The sequence below is a fragment of the Nicotiana tabacum genome, chromosome 6, assembly GCF_000715075.1.
Source record: "Nicotiana tabacum cultivar K326 chromosome 6, ASM71507v2, whole genome shotgun sequence".
NCBI lineage: Eukaryota > Viridiplantae > Streptophyta > Magnoliopsida > Solanales > Solanaceae > Nicotiana > Nicotiana tabacum.
This window is the reverse complement of record NC_134085.1, coordinates 67,062,712-67,071,181: the sequence shown is the minus strand read 5'-3', so window position 1 is coordinate 67,071,181 and position 8,470 is coordinate 67,062,712.

Below are 8,470 nucleotides of genomic sequence, written 5' to 3'. Positions count from 1 at the left end.
CAATTTCCACCCACCCGAAATGAGCACATTATATTCTTTGGCATTTTACAGCCATAAAACTGCAAATCCGCGCGAGTCCCAAATTTTTGTGTGCTATAGCCCACGCCTTCCGCCTTGGGCCCGGATGGATCCGTCGTGGAAACGCCTATTATTTGTCCCGGACATCAAATACGGCATAAGAAACAATTTCCACCCACCCGAAATGACCACATTATATTCTTTGGCACTTTACAGCCATAAAACTGCAAATCCGCGCGAGTCCCAAATTTTTGTGTGCTATAGCCCATGCCTTCCGCCTTGGGCCCGGATGGATCCGTCGTGGAATCGCCTATTATTTGTCCCGGACATCAAATACGGCATAAGAAACAATTTCCACCCACCCGAAATGAGCACATTATATTCTTTGGCATTTTACAGCCATAAAACTGCAAATCCGCGCGAGTCCCAAATTTTTGTGTGCTATAGCCCACGCCTTCCGCCTTGGGCCCGGATGGATCCGTCGTGGAAACGCCTATTATTTGTCCCGGACATCAAATACGGCATAAGAAACAATTTCCACCCACCCGAAATGAGCACATTATATTCTTTGGCATTTTACAGCCATAAAACTGCAAATCCGCGCGAGTCCCAAATTTTTGTGTGCTATAGCCCTTGCCTTCCGCCTTGGGCCCGGATAGATCCGTCGTGGAATCGCCTAATATTTGTCCCGGACATCAAATACGGCATAAGAAACAATTTCCACCCACCCGAAATGAGCACATTATATTCTTTGGCATTTTACAGCCATAAAACTGCAAATCCGCGCGAGTCCCAAATTTTTGTGTGCTATAGCCCATGCCTTCCGCCTTGGGCCCGGATGGATCCGTCGTGGAATCGCCTATTATTTGTCCCGGACATCAAATACGGCATAAGAAACAATTTCCACCCACCCGAAATGACCACATTATATTCTTTGGCACTTTACAGCCATAAAACTGCAAATCCGCGCGAGTCCCAAATTTTTCTGTGCTATAGCCCATGCCTTCCGCCTTGGGCCCGGATGGATCCGTCGTGGAATCGCCTATTATTTGTCCCGGACATCAAATACGGCATAAGAAACAATTTCCACCCACCCGAAATGACCACATTATATTCTTTGGCACTTTACAGCCATAAAACTGCAAATCCGCGCGAGTCCCAAATTTTTGTGTGCTATAGCCCATGCCTTCCGCCTTGGGCCCGGATGGATCCGTCGTGGAATCGCCTATTATTTGTCCCGGACATAAAATACGGCATAAGAAACAATTTCCACCCACCCGAAATGACCACATTATATTCTTTGGCACTTTACAGCCATAAAACTGCAAATCCGCGCGAGTCCCAAATTTTTGTGTGCTATAGCCCATGCCTTCCGCCTTGGGCCCGGATGGATCCGTCGTGGAATCTCCTATTATTTGTCCCGGACATAAAATACGGCATAAGAAACAATTTCCACCCATCCGAAATGACCACATTATATTCTTTGGCACTTTACAGCCATAAAACTGCAAATCCGCGCGAGTCCCAAATTTTTGTGTGCTATAGCCCTTGCCTTCCGCCTTGGGCCCGGATGGATCCGTCGTGGAATCGCCTAATATTTGTCCCGGACATCAAATACGGCATAAGAAACAATTTCCACCCACCCGAAATGAGCACATTATATTCTTTGGCATTTTACAGCCATAAAACTGCAAATCCGCGCGTGTCCCAAATTTTTGTGTGCTATAGCCCTTGCCTTCCGCCTTGGGCCCGGATGGATCCGTCGTGGAATCGCCTATTATTTGTCCCGGACATCAAATACGGCATAAGAAACAATTTCCACCCACCCGAAATGAGCACATTATATTCTTTGGCATTTTACAGCCATAAAACTGCAAATCCGCGCGAGTCCCAAATTTTTGTGTGCTATAGCCCATGCCTTCCGCCTTGGGCCCGGATGGATCCGTCGTGGAAACGCCTATTATTTGTCCCGGACATCAAATACGGCATAAGAAACAATTTCCACCCACCCGAAATGAGCACATTATATTCTTTGGCATTTTACAGCCATAAAACTGCAAATCCGCGCGAGTCCCAAATTTTTGTGTGCTATAGCCCATGCCTTCCGCCTTGGGCCCGGATGGATCCGTCGTGGAAATCGCCTAATATTTGTCCCGGACATCAAATACGGCATAAGAAACAATTTCCACCCACCCGAAATGAGCACATTATATTCTTTGGCATTTTACAGCCATAAAACTGCAAATCCGCGCGAGTCCCAAATTTTTGTGTGCTATAGCCCATGCCTTCCGCCTTGGGCCCGGATGGATCCGTCGTGGAAACGCCTATTATTTGTCCCGGACATCAAATACGGCATAAGAAACAATTTCCACCCACCCGAAATGACCACATTATATTCTTTGGCACTTTACAGCCATAAAACTGCAAATCCGCGCGAGTCCCAAATTTTTGTGTGCTATAGCCCATGCCTTCCGCCTTGGGCCCGGATGGATCCGTCGTGGAATCGCCTATTATTTGTCCCGGACATCAAATACGGCATAAGAAACAATTTCCACCCACCCGAAATGAGCACATTATATTCTTTGGCATTTTACAGCCATAAAACTGCAAATCCGCGCGAGTCCCAAATTTTTGTGTGCTATAGCCCATGCCTTCCGCCTTGGGCCCGGATGGATCCGTCGTGGAATCGCCTATTATTTGTCCCGGACATCAAATACGGCATAAGAAACAATTTCCACCCACCCGAAATGAGCACATTATATTCTTTGGCATTTTACAGCCATAAAACTGCAAATCCGCGCGAGTCCCAAATTTTTGTGTGCTATAGCCCATGCCTTCCGCCTTGGGCCCGGATGGATCCGTCGTGGAATCGCCTAATATTTGTCCCGGACATCAAATACGGCATAAGAAACAATTTCCACCCACCCGAAATGAGCACATTATATTCTTTGGCATTTTACAGCCATAAAACTGCAAATCCGCGCGAGTCCCAAATTTTTGTGTGCTATAGCCCATGCCTTCCGCCTTGGGCCCGGATGGATCCGTCGTGGAAACGCCTATTATTTGTCCCGGACATCAAATACGGCATAAGAAACAATTTCCACCCACCCGAAATGACCACATTATATTCTTTGGCACTTTACAGCCATAAAACTGCAAATCCGCGCGAGTCCCAAATTTTTGTGTGCTATAGCCCATGCCTTCCGCCTTGGGCCCGGATGGATCCGTCGTGGAATCGCCTATTATTTGTCCCGGACATCAAATACGGCATAAGAAACAATTTCCACCCACCCGAAATGAGCACATTATATTCTTTGGCATTTTACAGCCATAAAACTGCAAATCCGCGCGAGTCCCAAATTTTTGTGTGCTATAGCCCACGCCTTCCGCCTTGGGCCCGGATGGATCCGTCGTGGAATCGCCTATTATTTGTCCCGGACATCAAATACGGCATAAGAAACAATTTCCACCCACCCGAAATGAGCACATTATATTCTTTGGCATTTTACAGCCATAAAACTGCAAATCCGCGCGAGTCCCAAATTTTTGTGTGCTATAGCCCTTGCCTTCCGCCTTGGGCCCGGATGGATCCGTCGTGGAATCGCCTAATATTTGTCCCGGACATCAAATACGGCATAAGAAACAATTTCCACCCACCCGAAATGAGCACATTATATTCTTTGGCACTTTACAGCCATAAAACTGCAAATCCGCGCGAGTCCCAAATTTTTGTGTGCTATAGCCCATGCCTTCCGCCTTGGGCCCGGATGGATCCGTCGTGGAATCGCCTATTATTTGTCCCGGACATCAAATACGGCATAAGAAACAATTTCCACCCACCCGAAATGACCACATTATATTCTTTGGCACTTTACAGCCATAAAACTGCAAATCCGCGCGAGTCCCAAATTTTTCTGTGCTATAGCCCATGCCTTCCGCCTTGGGCCCGGATGGATCCGTCGTGGAATCGCCTATTATTTGTCCCGGACATCAAATACGGCATAAGAAACAATTTCCACCCACCCGAAATGACCACATTATATTCTTTGGCACTTTACAGCCATAAAACTGCAAATCCGCGCGAGTCCCAAATTTTTGTGTGCTATAGCCCATGCCTTCCGCCTTGGGCCCGGATGGATCCGTCGTGGAATCGCCTATTATTTGTCCCGGACATAAAATACGGCATAAGAAACAATTTCCACCCACCCGAAATGACCACATTATATTCTTTGGCACTTTACAGCCATAAAACTGCAAATCCGCGCGAGTCCCAAATTTTTGTGTGCTATAGCCCATGCCTTCCGCCTTGGGCCCGGATGGATCCGTCGTGGAATCTCCTATTATTTGTCCCGGACATAAAATACGGCATAAGAAACAATTTCCACCCATCCGAAATGACCACATTATATTCTTTGGCACTTTACAGCCATAAAACTGCAAATCCGCGCGAGTCCCAAATTTTTGTGTGCTATAGCCCTTGCCTTCCGCCTTGGGCCCGGATGGATCCGTCGTGGAATCGCCTAATATTTGTCCCGGACATCAAATACGGCATAAGAAACAATTTCCACCCACCCGAAATGAGCACATTATATTCTTTGGCATTTTACAGCCATAAAACTGCAAATCCGCGCGTGTCCCAAATTTTTGTGTGCTATAGCCCTTGCCTTCCGCCTTGGGCCCGGATGGATCCGTCGTGGAATCGCCTATTATTTGTCCCGGACATCAAATACGGCATAAGAAACAATTTCCACCCACCCGAAATGAGCACATTATATTCTTTGGCATTTTACAGCCATAAAACTGCAAATCCGCGCGAGTCCCAAATTTTTGTGTGCTATAGCCCACGTCTTCCGCCTTGGGCCCGGATGGATCCGTCGTGGAAACGCCTATTATTTGTCCCGGACATCAAATACGGCATAAGAAACAATTTCCACCCACCCGAAATGAGCACATTATATTCTTTGGCATTTTACAGCCATAAAACTGCAAATCCGCGCGAGTCCCAAATTTTTGTGTGCTATAGCCCATGCCTTCCGCCTTGGGCCCGGATGGATCCGTCGTGGAAATCGCCTAATATTTGTCCCGGACATCAAATACGGCATAAGAAACAATTTCCACCCACCCGAAATGAGCACATTATATTCTTTGGCATTTTACAGCCATAAAACTGCAAATCCGCGCGAGTCCCAAATTTTTGTGTGCTATAGCCCACGCCTTCCGCCTTGGGCCCGGATGGATCCGTCGTGGAAACGCCTATTATTTGTCCCGGACATCAAATACGGCATAAGAAACAATTTCCACCCACCCGAAATGACCACATTATATTCTTTGGCACTTTACAGCCATAAAACTGCAAATCAGCGCGAGTCCCAAATTTTTGTGTGCTATAGCCCATGCCTTCCGCCTTGGGCCCGGATGGATCCGTCGTGGAATCGCCTATTATTTGTCCCGGACATCAAATACGGCATAAGAAACAATTTCCACCCACCCGAAATGAGCACATTATATTCTTTGGCATTTTACAGCCATAAAACTGCAAATCCGCGCGAGTCCCAAATTTTTGTGTGCTATAGCCCACGCCTTCCGCCTTGGGCCCGGATGGATCCGTCGTGGAAACGCCTATTATTTGTCCCGGACATCAAATACGGCATAAGAAACAATTTCCACCCACCCGAAATGAGCACATTATATTCTTTGGCATTTTACAGCCATAAAACTGCAAATCCGCGCGAGTCCCAAATTTTTGTGTGCTATAGCCCTTGCCTTCCGCCTTGGGCCCGGATGGATCCGTCGTGGAATCGCCTAATATTTGTCCCGGACATCAAATACGGCATAAGAAACAATTTCCACCCACCCGAAATGAGCACATTATATTCTTTGGCATTTTACAGCCATAAAACTGCAAATCCGCGCGTGTCCCAAATTTTTGTGTGCTATAGCCCTTGCCTTCCGCCTTGGGCCCGGATGGATCCGTCGTGGAATCGCCTATTATTTGTCCCGGACATCAAATACGGCATAAGAAACAATTTCCACCCACCCGAAATGAGCACATTATATTCTTTGGCATTTTACAGCCATAAAACTGCAAATCCGCGCGAGTCCCAAATTTTTGTGTGCTATAGCCCACGCCTTCCGCCTTGGGCCCGGATGGATCCGTCGTGGAAATCGCCTATTATTTGTCCCGGACATCAAATACGGCATAAGAAACAATTTCCACCCACCCGAAATGAGCACATTATATTCTTTGGCATTTTACAGCCATAAAACTGCAAATCCGCGCGAGTCCCAAATTTTTGTGTGCTATAGCCCATGCCTTCCGCCTTGGGCCCGGATGGATCCGTCGTGGAAATCGCCTAATATTTGTCCCGGACATCAAATACGGCATAAGAAACAATTTCCACCCACCCGAAATGAGCACATTATATTCTTTGGCATTTTACAGCCATAAAACTGCAAATCCGCGCGAGTCCCAAATTTTTGTGTGCTATAGCCCACGCCTTCCGCCTTCCGCCTTGGGCCCGGATGGATCCGTCGTGGAAACGCCTATTATTTGTCCCGGACATCAAATACGGCATAAGAAACAATTTCCACCCACCCGAAATGACCACATTATATTCTTTGGCACTTTACAGCCATAAAACTGCAAATCCGCGCGAGTCCCAAATTTTTGTGTGCTATAGCCCATGCCTTCCGCCTTGGGCCCGGATCTATCCGTCGTGGAAATGCCTAATATTTGTCCCGGACATCAAATACGGCATAAGAAACAATTTCCACCCACCCGAAATGAGCACATTATATTCTTTGGCATTTTACAGCCATAAAACTGCAAATCCGCGCGAGTCCCAAATTTTTGTGTGCTATAGCCCACGCCTTCCGCCTTGGGCCCGGATGGATCCGTCGTGGAAACGCCTATTATTTGTCCCGGACATCAAATACGGCATAAGAAACAATTTCCACCCACCCGAAATGACCACATTATATTCTTTGGCACTTTACAGCCATAAAACTGCAAATCCGCGCGAGTCCCAAATTTTTGTGTGCTATAGCCCATGCCTTCCGCCTTGGGCCCGGATGGATCCGTCGTGGAATCACCTATTATTTGTCCCGGACATCAAATACGGCATAAGAAACAATTTCCACCCACCCGAAATGAGCACATTATATTCTTTGGCATTTTACAGCCATAAAACTGCAAATCCGCGCGAGTCCCAAATTTTTGTGTGCTATAGCCCACGCCTTCCGCCTTGGGCCCGGATGGATCCGTCGTGGAATCGCCTATTATTTGTCCGGGACATCAAATACGGCATAAGAAACAATTTCCACCCACCCGAAATGAGCACATTATATTCTTTGGCATTTTACAGCCATAAAACTGCAAATCCGCGCGAGTCCCAAATTTTTGTGTGCTATAGCCCATGCCTTCCGCCTTGGGCCCGGATGGATCCGTCGTGGAAACGCCTAATATTTGTCCTAGGCATCAAATACGGCATAAGAAACAATTTCCACCCACCCGAAATGACCACATTATATTCTTTGGCACTTTACAGCCATAAAACTGCAAATCCGCGCGAGTCCCAAATTTTTGTGTGCTATAGCCCATGCCTTCCGCCTTGGGCCCGGATGGATCCGTCGTGGAATCGCTTATTATTTGTCCCGGACATCAAATACGGCATAAGAAACAATTTCCACCCACCCGAAATGAGCACATTATATTCTTTGGCATTTTACATCCATAAAACTGCAAATCCGAGCGAGTCCCAAATTTTTGTGTGCTATAGCCCATGCCTTCCGCCTTGGGCCCGGATGGATCCGTCGTGGAATCGCCTATTATTTGTCCCAGACATCAAATACGGCATAAGAAACAATTTCCACCCACCCGAAATGACCACATTATATTCTTTGGCATTTTACAGCCATAAAACTGCAAATCCGCGCGAGTCCCAAATTTTTCTGTGCTATAGCCCATGCCTTCCGCCTTGGGCCCGGATGGATCCGTCGTGGAATCGCCTATTATTTGTCCCGGACATCAAATACGGCATAAGAAACAATTTCCACCCACCCGAAATGACCACAATATATTCTTTGGCACTTTACAGCCATAAAACTGCAAATCCGCGCGAGTCCCAAATTTTTGTGTGCTATAGCCCATGCCTTCCGCCTTGGGCCCGGATGGATCCGTCGTGGAATCGCCTATTATTTGTCCCGGACATAAAATACGGCATAAGAAACAATTTCCACCCACCCGAAATGACCACATTATATTCTTTGGCACTTTACAGCCATAAAACTGCAAATCCGCGCGAGTCCCAAATTTTTGTGTGCTATAGCCCATGCCTTCCGCCTTGGGCCCGGATGGATCCGTCGTGGAATCTCCTATTATTTGTCCCGGACATAAAATACGGCATAAGAAACAATTTCCACCCATCCGAAATGACCACATTATATTCTTTGG